The sequence below is a fragment of the Eschrichtius robustus genome, chromosome 11, assembly GCF_028021215.1.
Source record: "Eschrichtius robustus isolate mEscRob2 chromosome 11, mEscRob2.pri, whole genome shotgun sequence".
Classification (NCBI taxonomy): Eukaryota; Metazoa; Chordata; class Mammalia; order Artiodactyla; family Eschrichtiidae; genus Eschrichtius; species Eschrichtius robustus.
The window spans coordinates 4,124,621-4,139,464 of NC_090834.1; the positions used below are offsets into that span (position 1 = coordinate 4,124,621).

Sequence of the window (14,844 nt, forward strand, 5' to 3'; positions counted from 1 at the left end):
TCTGGTGACACTGTGTCTTGTCAGTTTCTCTCCAAGTCCTTTCTCACCCAGGGGCCTCACAGGCACCCTCCCCGAGCCTGTGATGCCCTTTCCTCGGCTCACGCCAGGCTCCCTCCACTCATCCTTCACGTTGAAGGTTGGCGGTCGCGTCCTCAGAAGTCCTCCCCTGTCTTCCGTAGTCTAAATGAGGCCCTGTTACTCTCTTCCGTAACAGTAACTACATATGTCTGCGAGGAGTGTTCATTTCATGCCTCCCTCTCCCCCCCCCCCACTAGACTGCAAGCTCCATGGGGGCGAGGATTCTGTGTTCGCCCTGGATTTCCAGAGCCAACAGGCGCAGGGCTGTGTGCGTCTCCATCAGGTGGGCTGCCATAACACAGCACCGGAGACTAGGGGCTTAAATAACAGGAATCTGATTCTCCCTGTTCTGGAGGCTGCAAGTCTGAGACCAGGGTGCAACCACAGTCAGTTCCTGGTGAGAACCCACCTCCTGGCTGGCCGGCAGCCCCCTTCCTCTGTGTCCACATACGACCTTCCCTCGGTGCATGCTCACGGGGAGAGAACCTCCTTCAAGTTCCTCTGTAATTCCCACCGCCTATAGGACAATTCCTGAGGCCCTCAGCACAGCTTCTGAGCCTGCGGCGACCCGGCCCTCCTCTCGGTCCGGTGCCTCTCTCGGCAGCGCCCCTGCATAACTCCCTCTTCTGCAGGAGCACGTTCAGTGCCCTGGCTGCCCTCACACCCCTGCCTCCTACGGGGTGGCTCTCTCCACCGTGGCAGCACACCTTGCCCGCAGCCCCTTCACAGCCCGGATCCCTGCAGCTGGGGTGGTGCAGCCGAGGATGCCCGGTGAGCGGATGCAGCAAAACTGCCCAAAACTGTGCTCCTAGGAGGTGAGGAGCTGCCGGAGAGGAGAGGAAACGAAACACAGGCCGGGGGAGGAAAGAGCCGCGCACGTGAGCTGGGGGGAGGAGGCTGAGACCAGCTCGGTGCGCGCACTCAGCTCGGTGTGCGCTGCGCAGTCTCTCAGTCCCTGGCTGCCCACCGGCGGAGCAGAGCCGGCCCACCGCGCCCCACTTCCACATCCCGAGGGAACCAGCGGGGCCTGCCGCATCTGTGTGCGTGTCCTTCCCAAGTCCCGTGAGCGGTTAACGGGTGAGCGTGGCACACAGTGGACGCTCGGTGCACAGACGTCCTTCTCCCCTCTCGCTGCTGCCCGTTCCCAAGCGCATCCCCTGACCTCCACGTCACACGTGTGCCTCCAGCCCTGGCACCTCTCCCACCCTATTTTCCTGCTCCCCGGACAGCTGCCGTTGCCCTCGCCATGTTGCACACTGTTCCAGCGGATCCATGTGGATGAAGTGGTGCGTAATTCCTTTTGTCTGAATAGCCTCAATCTATCTACTGATGGAAATGAAAACTGAGAATAAATTTGCTAGATCTTCAGCCTTCACTGTATTCCAAGTTGAAAGCTGACTTGGATGTCACATACGTGGCAAAAGGGTGAGCGTGTGTATTAGAAAAGCTGTAGACTGAGAGTTAGGTGATCTGGCTTTGAGCTTTGTGTCTGTCATTTATCAACTAAGTGAACGTGGGCAAGCCACGAGTCCCTCTGAGCAACAGTTCCTTCGTGGAGAAAATGTCCTACCAACCTCAGATAATTTGTGTAAGATTTAGATGAAAGAACGCTACGTGAAAGTGCTCTGCACATTATCACGTGCTATGGAAGTGGAGGGGATTCAATACCCTAAGTCTTAGGAGAGTGGAGGCATCACCTGCTGGATCAGTGTTTTGGTTACAACCAAATCCCTGGGTTGGAGGAGGCTGTAGGCAGAGGAGGAGAAAGAAAAGCATAAACTTACCTAAATTTAGAGAACACCGGAATTGGTGGCGTAAGTTCTCTGCGTGATGGCAAGTTGGCGAGAATTGGAGGGAACAAAAGAGCCACCCTGGCCATGTCTGACTCAGGGGTCTGGGGCTTCAAAGCCAGCGCCAGGCTGGGCAGACGTGTAGAGGGTGGACCACCCTCCTCCCCCTCTGAGTGTGGAGACTTGGGAAATAAACACAAGATCTGAGGATCAGAATAGACACTTTATATTTTTACAATAGCAAGAGATTGGAAACTCCCAAATGCCCGTCCATATGGGACTAGTTAAATAAATTATGGAAATTCCTTCAATGATACACTATGCAGCCATTTTAAAAGGTGAAAAAAAACAAGAGGATGTTGAACACTATATATAGTATGCTACCAACTGTGGGGCAATGTATGATTTATTTGCTAATGTACGTTTAAAACATGTCTGCAGGGACAGGAGACACTGTAAACCCTGGTGGGCTCTACAAAGGGGACTAAGAAGCTGGGGGACAGGAGTGCGGGAAGATATATATGGCCCTTTGTGCCTTTTGCATTTTGAACTGCGTGACTGTGAGACCGCCCTGTGTGTGCGTGTAAGTGTGTGCATGTGTGCATGCACGTACGTGTTTGTGCGTGTGCATACCAGTTTTACTGGACTGGATCAACGTCTTGAACCTGAAGCCAATGGACTCTCTCCTTCCTAATACTTAGGTCTCCACCCTAATTTCAGACCCCATGACCCGCACATGCAGAAATCAAATCCAGACAGCAACACGCAGGACAAGAGCAACAGAACACATGCTGTCAGTCCCTGGGAAACGGCCAAGGGCTGTGGACAGCAGTGCCTTTCTCCCAGTCTCAACAGTGGGAAGAAAGGGCTTGGACGCTTCTCCAACTGGATGGCCTTTCCCTGCCGTGTCGATATAAAGGGTGGGATGACAAGCATCCTCCCTAACGGCACAAGAAAAGTCAGCGTCAAGTGGAGGAAGAAAAGATGAGCCACACATGTGAAACAGTTGGGGCTGGGGAGGTGGGTGCGAAGAAGGAAGCTGATGGGAGAGCGCAAAGCTAAGTTAAAGGATTCTGAGAGAAATTAAGTGGTGTCAGCGTGTCGTGGGTCACAACTTCTGTGAGGGCCAGGGACCCAAATATTTTCTATCGCGTCCGTTAGTGAGACAGAAGAGTAAAGGGGATACAACTTCTGATCTGGCGTAATTAGCGAGGATGCTGACAAGATGGGAGCCTGATTCAGTCTGGTTCTAAGGAAGCCCCTCCCTCACTGCCCCTCACTGCATTCCTGCTCCCCACACATAGAAATCTCTCTTCATTCGGTGTTCCAACGTTCTGTTTTACATTTGGTTTTGTTCAACTGCTGCGTCTGCTTAGCCAATTTCTGCTTAGAAGCTAAAGCGCCAAGAAACTACACGAGAAGAGCAGGGCCTGGGCAGGATCAGAACTGCCGGAGATTTTGCCACCAAGCCTCATGCACCAAGACTGCCAGGAGAGCTTTGGAAATGGAATCAGTCTGAATGCAGCTGATGAGAAACATATGAATGAACGAAGCCAGTACAAACAGAAACCGTTGAGTTTCCCACCGCAGTAGCCTGGAGTGGCTTCCCCAAAGTTTCTACTCAGATGCGTCTGCCTTTCTGTCACAAAGAGGACTCATGCCCCATGGAAACGTCTCCAGATCCTGCTGATTAACCCTGACCTCCCAAAGCCCACGTCCCCTCGAGTCCACTCAGCGCTCAGGGTGCAGTTTGCCCGGGAGCTATCTGGTCCCTCTGTTTGGTACATTTTTATAGGGGACAGGTGGGAGGTAGAATTTGGTCACAGTATGGTGCCTCCTCTTCCCTGGAATTGGAAAAGGTTACAAAACCTCACCCACTGACTAGGTGTGTCCCCATCACCCCCAAATAAAAGTCCAAGATGTCTCCCAAATGTAGTTGGGGAATTTGGGGCATTCTCCTGTAATTTCCTCAAAGAAGCATACCTGATATCAAACCATCAATGGCAACATTCATTGTAACACGTCTCAGATGAAGTTGTAATAAAGGAACATGATTATTTGCCTAGAGCTAAGAAGAAAAGAGTTAGGTAGTAATAAAACCTGAGCAGAGGTTGTCTAGGAACTTCCAAGGAAGAGGGCACCCTGATTCCTACTAATACTTGCACTGGAGCCCAGCCTGCTGTGTCTACAGAGTGGAAAATTACAACACTCCCAAGAGATATTAACTCCAGACAGATGTGGTCCTGGCAGTGTCCGGTTTCCTTTTCCTGATTCCATCTTCACCATGCGGCCTTTTCCATCTTAATTGAGAGCAGTTGGCCAGCTCCAACGGCCCTAACAGACCGTGGCCATTAGCTACCCGGACATTATGCTTTATCAATCAGGCACTGTGTGTTTAGCCGGCATGATTTTGGGCAAATGCCACATAGGGATTTGGCATCTGCAAAGCTTCGGTTCAGACCTGGGACCGATGGTGACTGATGGTGCTGTGATTCAATATTTAGGAATCATCGAGCCGCCAGTCCAGAAACAATTAAACCACTGGTCAGAGAGTTGTTCTGCTTCTTAGGTTTTCTGAAGGATAACTTAGCTACGTGTTACTCTGAGCATAAACATTACGCTGACCTCGATCCAGGAATTTAAACAGTGTCATTTAATGTAAACGCTAGCAAATACCTTCTTGCTGAAGTGGTCTGTTTTCGGGATGGGTTAGGGTTTCTTCTCTCCAAAAGTACTTTGGGGCATTGGATTTTAAACTCACAGTCAGATCTGCATTTCTTCTCTCATTTACATGGCATGGCCTCCCAAGCACCAGTAGCAGCTTGTAAGGTTGAGGGAGCCCCCTGCTGATGGCCTGGGTGTAACTTCACAGCACACGGCAAGGAAAACTGGGTGAAGTCTCGAGATCTCCTGAATCTGAAAACTGTAAACTGTCTCTAGACCCAGAGCAGACTTTTACTGTGAAAATCCAGGCTCTAGAAAGGTCCTTTATTTCCTCAAAGTATCCACATTTTTTCCGATTTTACTCTTCCGGGAAGTAGAACAAAGAAGGGTGGTCTGTCTGTCTCTCTCTCTGCAACTGCAGTGCCCTGATCCACTCCAGGACAGTTCTGCTCTGTGTGTGTGTCCTGGAGTAAAGGAGTGGGAGCTGCCTGAGTATATATAGAATCCCAGAATCATGGGACTGAATTTAGGAACATTTACCCTTTGTGGCGTGTCCAGACGAAGAACTCTGATGAGGCCACAGCTTGAAAGAGGAATTCTTCCCGGCAGCTGTGGCCTTGATTCTGGAGGTTAACAGCTTAACACCAGGGTGTGGTGCCCAATTCCGAAGTCTGAAAATTAATGGTGATAAGGGCGGGCCGCCTGCCAAGGTCTGCAGTGTGAATCCCAAGAGAAGAGCTTTCTATTTTGGGACCTCTCTCAACCCAGCGCACGCTGTCCTGTGCTTTGATGCGTGTCCCACCTCTTCGTCTATACGCTTCTTCCTCCAACTCTTTTATTCCTAAACTTTCTTGAGTTTTCAACCCACGGACAGTGACGACAACTTACTCCCTATCCCATCTAACTCTCCGAAAGGAATAGTCATGAGGTAATATGAGTCAAATACCTGACCCAGATGTCAGCAGGAAGAACCAAGGATACAACTTCCCCTACCACAAGCATCAAAGAGAAGGGAGAGGAAATGGCAAACAGAGTATCAAACCTGGATGAAAGGGAACAAAAGAACAATAAGGTCCTTTTCCTTGAGCCGGCTCCCCTGGAAAGAAAAAAGAAAAGTGAAATCTCGTGCCCGCATAATGTAGCCAACACTGCCAATAACTGCATGCAAAAGGAGCCATCTCCGGAAAATCAAAAGATCAAAAGGTCTTCGGTGGTCCCCAGTTCCTCAGGGACTCCCCATTGCCCAATAAAGTCTAAAGTCTTTAAGAGGGTATTCAAGTTTCTTTACTTTTTCTGCCACAGTCCCTACCTGACCCAACACATGTATGCAGAGCTCACTCTCACTCTGGCAGTTAGACCACTTTCACCTCATGTTTTCCTGCTCCTGTTCCTTCCTTCTCCTTTTGTCAGGGGCCTGCGCATCCTTCAAGTGTTAGCTCAAATGTCCCATCCTCCGTGAAGGCTTCTCCAGCTCTCCCAGACAGAATAAACTCCTCTCTCCCTTAGGTTCCCGAAGGATTCTTGTTTATATCCTGCCTCCAACCCCACCGTCATAATACTTATGTACGGTACTGAGAGTTCAGTCTCCTCTGCGGTTTATAAAGTAAGACCCAGCCACGCATTCACTCCTGCATCTTCCCTCGAATTCCCACCTCCACCAGGTCTCTCCATGCCCCACCATTCCCCATCCTCATTCCTCCTGTAAAGGGACTATCATAGCTTCTTCTGCATAGGAGAGTCTCAATACACTGCTTGTTCCATTAAATTACGTTAATAACTAAGAAGATTAGGAGATTACAGTTCACTCCAAATACAGAGGAAGGGCAGTACCCTGACAACGGGCAAGTGAGATATTACTTCAGACCCTAAGTAATAAGAACCCTCATTTGTCAGTTCCAAGATGGCTCATCTAGAAGCTGCTCAAGATTTTTAATTTCTCCAGGTTACGGCCCCTGCCTTCTACATGTGACCATAGAGCACTGAGAACCATTTTTGAGCAACTGTCAATTAGGAACCACTCCCCACCCACCTTGCTCAAGACAGTTTACCGCCATCTGCTAGAAAGTTGTCATTAAAAACGACCCAAATACGCTATGAGCAGGGGGCAAGTGCTGACCCCGGAGTTGTGCAATGACCAGCCCTAAGTGGCCTTAAACATGAGAAGTTGAACATATCTGTGGACCTAAAAAATTATTCACAACCTAAAAGTTGAGAGTTATGTTTTATTCGGCGGGAATTTTTAGGACTTCAAACCCAGGAAGCAACATCTCAAGTAACCCTGAGAAAACTGCTCCAAAGAGGTGAGGTGGGAGCCAGGTTATATATCAACAGAAGTTTTGCAACAAAGGGCAGGGAGCCAGAACATCAAAAGATTATTATTATTTTTTTAATATTTATTTATTTATTTGGTTGTGCTGGGTCTTAGTTGCGGCAGGCGGGCTCCTTAGCTGTGGCACGCGAACTCTTAGTTATGGCATGCATGTGGGATCTAGTGTCTGTGAGTGAATCCCTGGCCAGGGACCAAACCCGGGCCCCCTGCATTGGGAGCGCAGAGTCTTAACCACTGCGCCACCAGGGAAGTCCCCAAAAGATTATTTTTAATGAAAGAAAACCAGATACCCCAAGTTAAGGAATTTAGCGCTTTTCTATGTATGGGAAGATGCAAGAGTCTGGGCTCACTGAAATCATTCCTTTGATGTGCACCTCAGCTATCTGGGGCCAGTATCCTGTGCTTTCTCATCCTGAGTCTCCTCAGGGTACACCATGGGGAGTGGCTGCAGCCTGATGGCTGCTAGATGGCAGGTATTCTTTCCTTCCTGAGTTCCCTCAGGGCTCACCAGCTCATATCCATCGCAGTGGTGGCTGCAATCGGTGATGACTGTGACATACTTTCTTTACTGATATGGCAGGAAATACTCCACCTTTCATATGCAATCAGTGTTTGTCCTTCAAGATGGTCGTCACAGTGGTACATGGACTTTGGAGTTCAAATCCAGGTCAACTATTTTAACCTTCAGTTTCCATACCTCTGAAATGGAGCTAATAAAATCCCTCTTCATCAGGTTGCTTTTAGGATTAAATGAGATTTTGAATATCAAGTACTTAATGACTCACAACAAATGCTCAGTAAGTGAAAGTTATTCTTATTACAGTAATGCTTCCATAATTTAATACATTTCTGAAAGTTTTCTTTTGGAATCACCTTCAAAGCCCTTTTATAAGCCACATGTAAAAATCATGGGGTTTTTTTTTCTAATTATTTTAACTCCTTATTTTGTGCTAAAATATTACCATATTTGAGTCTCCATTTTATTAATCAGATTTATCTAAAAATTATATTTAGAGGTTCACAAAAGTCATATCCACTGTTTAAAGAAAAAGTGTTGCAATCACTGACTATACACTTCAGGTACTTATGGAATTCCAAAGGCATGGTTCAAAACTCAAATGTTGTATAAAAAGCACTTACATCAAAAAATTAAAAAAATAAAATAAAAAGCACTTACATCTTACTCAAACATCCCAGACCCATTCTCCACAATATCTGGAAAAAGGTTAGAACCACTGTTCCCACCTTAATTCGAATCAAGTATTTACTGAATAAATATATGAAGGTTATTGAGGGATGACAATTGTAAAAATCAGGTCTTCTGAATTCATAGACTAGAATGCCAAGAAACCCAAAACTGTGGAAGCAACCCAGCCTGGAAGCTGAGTTAAGCTGACATTCTAGAGGCTCCAGGGCACTTCAGTGGAGGGATAGTCTCTCAGCTCCCTTCTGGACCTGAGAATAACTTTAATTATTACCTCATATTCCAATTTTTCACTGCTTAGCCAGAGAATGTCCTTGAAAGGTCCCTGGATTCACTCACAGACACTGACAAAGCTCTGATTTTTCAAGAGTGATTTTTATTCATTCAATCAACAAGCACTTCCTGGCTCCTCTTGTAGATACAGCACTTAACACCATAGGAGTTACAAGGAAGATAATGCATGAACCCTGACCTCGTGGGGATTCCACTCTAGAGGAGACTAGAATCTAGAATTCCAATGTGCAAAATGTCAGTTCTAATCAGTTTATAAGACTACAAAGAATCTATCATAAGTAATGCAATGACTCATTGAGTAAAGAGTAGAAACAATGCATGCTATGGAGAGAAAGACATGAGTGGGAGTGGTCATGGAGGTCCCGGAATGAAACTCAGCCTTAGAGGATAGAAATGCTTTCAACAGGCAGCGAGAAGGCCGACTATTCCAGGGGAGGGGGCCACTACAACAATGGCATAGTGATATAAGTGGCCTTGGAAAACGGAAAGTGGACCAAGATTCAAACAGAGGCTAAAGTAAGGACATAGTCGTTATAGAATGGGAAAGGTAGTTTGGGACCATATTGTAAAGAATCTGAATGGCAGGAATTCATACTTAATCCTATAGAGTCTAGGACGGGACACTCCCCTGTTGTACGCTGGAGAAATTTAGGCAGGAGATATGGAAATGCTAAGCTTTCAATGGGCCCTTTTGACATGAGCTCCAGAGTCAATGGGCTTCACAGGCAAGTGGGTCTAAATTTTCTGCCTGGAAAAAAAAAAATGGGGGGATTAGCTGTACATTTTAGTCTTCCGTGTTCACCCTGGCCTCTCTGACTGAGGGTCACCAGTAATGGGCAGCTGAAGCAGGAAAAGCCAAAGAAACTGAGAGCTGCTGGTGGCTGGAAAGAAATTGTTCCTGGCAGTGAAATCTGCCCCATCGATGCCTGGGATAAAGCAGTTGGGATTAGGTGGTTTGCTGGGCCCCATGGCATGGTCTGTGGCACTGTCAGCAGTCTTTCATCAAAACATGACGGTGTAGCGCGCAGTGGTGGCTGGTTTATGTTCTGGATATGAAATGCAGGCTTACGTGTCCGTCTATTTATATGTGCACCCAGGCCTGCTGGATGACTGCCATTCCATTCAAGGGAGGTGAAATAAAACCCTCTGGTATAGCACGCTGGGACACACACCACACATTCCTGGAAGCAGCAGGCAAGAAAGGGTTTGACCTGCAACCACAAAAAAGAATCCAGTAGGGGAAACCACACAGTGGCCTAACAGACCACAAAGAGAAATCCATTCTCAGAGTGTGGAAAGCTGGTCTTGGCAAAAGCAGTAGGTGGGATTTTGAACAAACCACACGGATTCTGAAAGCAACATGAAGGGCCCTGGGGGCACCACCTGTCCCATCTGCATCAGCTTCATTGTCCAACTCCAGTCTTGTCAAAATCCTTGCACTGGGAGCCCACGTAGTTTGCGCTGACTTCATTCCACCATGCCTTAGGCATACCCTACAACAGAGACTAAGCCAATTTCAACCCAAAGGAGAGCAGATTGCAGAAGTCAGCATGGTTGGTTGTGTGGGAAATGGCTACACGGAGTTTGAAGGCTCCCAGAGTTACCACAGGTCGGCAGCGTACCCTAACGAAACCCGCTGCTTTCGTGGACTTTCAGTTCCAACCACCAGCCTCCCACTCCTCTCGGATTCCCCACCCTTGAGCATTTATAGACAGACCCATATTTTATTTTATTGGCTACCCCCTACTTAATGCTTTCCCAGGTTACCAGGACTGAATGCTGCCTTTTTTGAACTGGTGCTCATCTCATGGCACTTTTCACGTACCTCGTTCTGTCTGATTATTTACATACACAGCTTTTCCCCCACTAGTTTGTAAACTCCTGTGGGTGAGATATAATCACCCTCTCCCCACATCACCTTAAACATCAGAGATATTCAATAAACTCTTACTGAAAATATATACAAATATATTTTGTATAGTTGGGAAACTATAAATCATCTAAAAAAAATGGAAACTGTTGAAGATTTGTGAGTGGGAAACCAATTAGGAGACAACAGCCATAGTTCAAGGGGCAGTTAGTGCGCGTCTGAAGTCAAGGGGGCGGAGAAGGAGACGTGAGGCCTCAATACCTGTTGCTGACTCCTTCACTGACTTTTAGAGCAAAGTGACACTTAAGCAAAGCACAAATCACCTCCAAGATGAAGATCACAGCCAAATAGTATCGCTGTTTGTCCAAACTCTGACTTGCTCTGAACGGATAATTGGGTATTAAAACCAGTACTATTCTAATAAAAAAGTAGAGGGGACTTCCCTGGTGGCGCAGTGGTTAAGAATCCTCCTGCCAGTGCAGGAGACACAGGTTCGAGCCCTGGTCCGGGAAGATCCCACATGCCGCGGAGCAACTAAGCCCGTGCACCACAACTACTGAGCCTGCGCTCTAGAGCCCACAAGCCACAACTACTGAGCCCACGTGCCGAGAGCCCGTGCTCCTCAACAAGAGAAGCCACTGCAATGAGAAGCCCGCACGTCGCAACGAACAGCAGCCCCCACTCGCCACAACTAGAGAAAGCCCACAGGCAGCAACAAAGACCCAATGCAGCCAAAAATAATAAATAAAATTATAAAAAAAAAAAAAAAGTAGAGGGACAGTCAGGTTTGGGGAGGTGACCACCAACCTTGAGGAAAAGAAGCAGATGTGAGGATTCTTCCCTCCAGACTCCCTCACCTCCATCCCTTCCTTTCCATCCCCATAGTCATCCTTTCCCCAGCCAGTCCTCACATCCCCTTCTCTCCCCTGCCCCTTGAGCTAAATGCTCACTAACTGTCCCTTGAACTGCGGCAGTTGTCTTCTAATCGGTCTTCCACTCAAATATCTTCGACAGTTTCCAGATTTTTTTCTAGGTAATTTATAGTTTCCCAAACATGTCCCACACATTTCCACCCCCAGATCTTTGCTCAAGCCTTTGCGGGGCCTCTGGCCTATTTCCCCCCAATATCTGCCTATTCAAATTTTATTTATTCTTCAAGATTCAGTCTAACCACATCATCCTTCATTGAGTCTTCCCTGAAATTTCCTCCTGGAAGCAATTTCTCTTTTTCTGAACTCCCGTAGCACTTGGCACCTTTCTTACTGTATTCAGCACACTCTGTATTCCAGTTTTCCATGTACATCTTTGCTCTCCAATTAAAATGGAAATTCCTGGGGACACAAACTTTTATCTTATCTCCCATAGTACCATGCATTGTTAATTTCATATAATATGTCCTCCATGAATACTTGCTGAGTGAAGGAATGTATGAATGAATGAGCATATAAAGCAATATAAATAACTGAATGAATGGGATGGACTGTCAGTATTTCCCAGACTTAAGGAAAAGGAAAGTCACTCCAGATACTTATCAGGTTGAACCTCTTACCTTTACCTAGGTTAATTATTATTAGCCTCATTTTACAGACAAAGTAACCGAGGCCAATGTAGACCAAATGCTTATGGAAATCATATTGCCCAACGCAAGGCTCTTTATTCTAGGCCATTCTGCTCAATATTAGCCTCTATTTTTTAATCTCTGGCATGTATATCATGGGATTATCTTCAAGACCGGAAAAGATACCCTAGTTCTTTTTATTCCCTTCTCATTAACCCCTTTTTTTAGTCCCATGCCTTCATAGAGGGTACAGATGAGCACTTATAATAGGAAGATGTCCTACTCTATATAAACAAGGCAGACAGGGTCTAAATACATCCAAAAAGCAAAAGTCTTTCAAGATCAAAAGTAATTCCCAAAGAATTCCCTGGCAGTCCAATGGTTAGGACTCAGCACTTTTACTGCCGTGACCTGAGTTCAATCCCTGGTCGAGGAATGGAGATCCCGCAAGCCAAGCAGCTCAGCCAAAAAGAAAAAAAAAAAAAAAAAGTAATTCCCAGATTAGAGTCTATGGATACGGTGAGGAGGGAATTTTATCAGAAGAAGCGGCCTAATTTGTGCAGAATGTGAGAAATCAGCCAATCACAGACGCCTCCATCAGCAGGCAGGGCCAGGAAAACAGCTGTCTGCAAGTGTTCCTGTCTCTCCTGGCCACAACGCCAACAGGACCTCCTTGGTAGATGGTTCCCTGGACTTGGTTCAGAGCCCACGAATGGAAACTCTCAGGGCAAGCTTATTCTTCTTGCTGCTGGCAAACTGCCCCAGAAGCATTCCAACCCCCTGGGCACCACCGGGAAGCAGGCATCAAATCACAAGAGCAGAGCACCAGCTACCAGGGACAGGGTGCACCTGGCTTGGTAGAGGCCCCAGGCTCCAAGAAGTGAGAAGATCACTAAACAGGCTAATTCTGCTACAGCAGGAAGAGTTAAGCCTGCTCCTGAGAAATCTCTGGCAAACGTTCTCACGGTATGATTTGTGAACAGCAGTTCCCGATAAAAGCTCAGAAAGCAGATAGTAGTTATTAACACCCTTTGGGCTGAGGCCTGCACCTCTTTTGACAGTCTTTCTGCATGTTAGACAAAGGGGTGCGGAAAATCAGAAAGATTTACAGGCAGTTGGGGGTGAGTGCTGCAGCCTGGAATCAGAAGGCAGTTCTCACCTGGCCCTTCTAAGAGATAAAAAGCTAAATGGTTCCGTGCGTCTATGTCCCCAGCCGTAAGATGGGTTTTCCTGGACTGGGACTGTTGTGCTTGTATGGAAGATGCCAGATCTACGCTCTGAGCGTCAGCCAAATGTCCTCAAGCCACATCAGCCTGGAGTGGCAACCGTGATGGTCACTTCAGGCTCAGTTCTCAGCGGTAACAAGAACCTTCCTCATGGGCTGCTTCCTCCCGGCAGCTCAGTCCCCGGACGCCGTGCCCTTCCTCTGGCTGCGGCGACGCCACTGGAGCCCCGGTCTGGGCTGTGGGCCGTGCTGACCTTACAAACCCTGGTGTGGCATTCTAGTGCTTGGCTCCAGCACTCCCCTCCCCAGAGGGCCCAACTGCTCCTCTCCGGTTTCATTCCACTCTCTTCTTGGGCTCCCACATCACACAGACTTTGACGGAAGTACCTGACTGGTTTCTGCAGTTCACTAAGCTTCCTTGAAGGGCTGGGGTAAAAGACCATTCGAAAGGCGTCTCACCATGTTACGCTCTTCTTTTTTGGCCGAGTCCCCTGCATTGGAAGCGGGGACTTGACCACTGGATGGCCGGGGGCGTCCCAGTACACTCTTCTAAAGTGTCCTTATCTTAACGTTGAGGACATTTTAAAACATAATCACTGTGCCTTCATCACACTTATCAGAAATAACAATAATTCCTTAAAGTCCTCTCCTACCAATCCCTATGCATATTTCCTTGATTTTCCCAGTCTTTTTTATTGTGGATTTGTTTCCATCAGGATCCAAACAAGGGCCTCACAATGCATTTGGTTATCTCTTCTGAGTCTGTTTTGTCCGATAATAACTGACCCTCCCTTTTCCTCTAATGCCATTTTTGTTGGAGCATAATGCATTATTAGTTGGAAAAACTGGGTCATTTTTCCTACAGAATGTCCCACCTTTTGGATTTAGCCAATTGTATCCTTGTCATTTAAGTAGTTCTTCCATCCCCCATATTTCCTATAAATTAACAGCAGTTCTAATGACTTGATTAAAATCAGGATCAGTTTTTTAGGCAAGAAACATTCTAAGAGATACTTCCTGTTGCATCACCACATATAATGTTTGTGTTGTCCCACTTTTAGGGAGGCTAAGATTGATCACAGGGTGTAGGTGGTGTCAGCCTGACCCTTCCATCATAATGCTCCCCACTGACATTTCAGCTAATAGTTTTAGCCTCATTAATGGAAGTTGCCTAGATCAATTATCTCTTTAGAGGTGGAAAATGGTGCGTTTTTAAAAATTCTATCATTCCTTCTGCATTATTGGTTGGAATTCTCCTATTATAGGACCTACTTGTATCAAAGATTTAGTTACCCCATAATATATGGCATAGGAAAGATAAAATACTTTCTCATTATTTATTCATTTTCAGAATAAAAAAATATTACCCTAGCAACTTCCAATGGCAAGCCTATTAGGTTGTTTGTGATTTTTTTGGTTTCATTATGAACTCATGGTTTTTATGTATTTGACGGGTTTTAATCCATTGAAGTTATTATTCTTCTTGATGCAGAAATTGCCCTATTTTGGCCAATAAGGGCCCCTTTAAAGCGGTTCCTGTGTTGTTTTGACATGACCTCTAATAGTCTGGGAGAGTTTCCTTGCGAAACAAGTGGTCCACGGCTCATCATGTAGATTTCTTGTCCCAGACCTGGAACCCGCCATTTCACTATGGGAAATGGTATTTAGAGACCCATGTCAGGATTTTTTTTTAATTAAGCATTGCAAACATAATTGAGAGTTTCTGTGCGGACATCTCTTGGATCTCATTGCCCTTTTTTTTTCCATTGGAGGTAAATACTACCATGAATGTGTTATTTATCCTTCTTGTTCAAGTTTTTATTCTTTTACTA

At 46.6% G+C, this 14,844-nt stretch overlaps 1 long non-coding RNA gene across 2 annotated transcripts in view; it reads right to left on the minus strand.

Annotated features, from left to right (window-relative positions):
* Positions 1-8,458: 8,458 nt before the first annotated feature.
* The window catches only part of LOC137771987 (uncharacterized), a 52,617-nt gene continuing 46,231 nt past the window's right edge, over positions 8,459-14,844 (minus strand). The window contains exon 4 of one of the 2 annotated variants that reach the window (XR_011075447.1): positions 8,459-9,852. This is a non-coding gene — a long non-coding RNA (uncharacterized lncRNA). Of the gene's footprint in view, positions 9,865-14,844 lie in introns of both variants that reach the window. The other variant, XR_011075448.1, reaches the window with a different exon arrangement.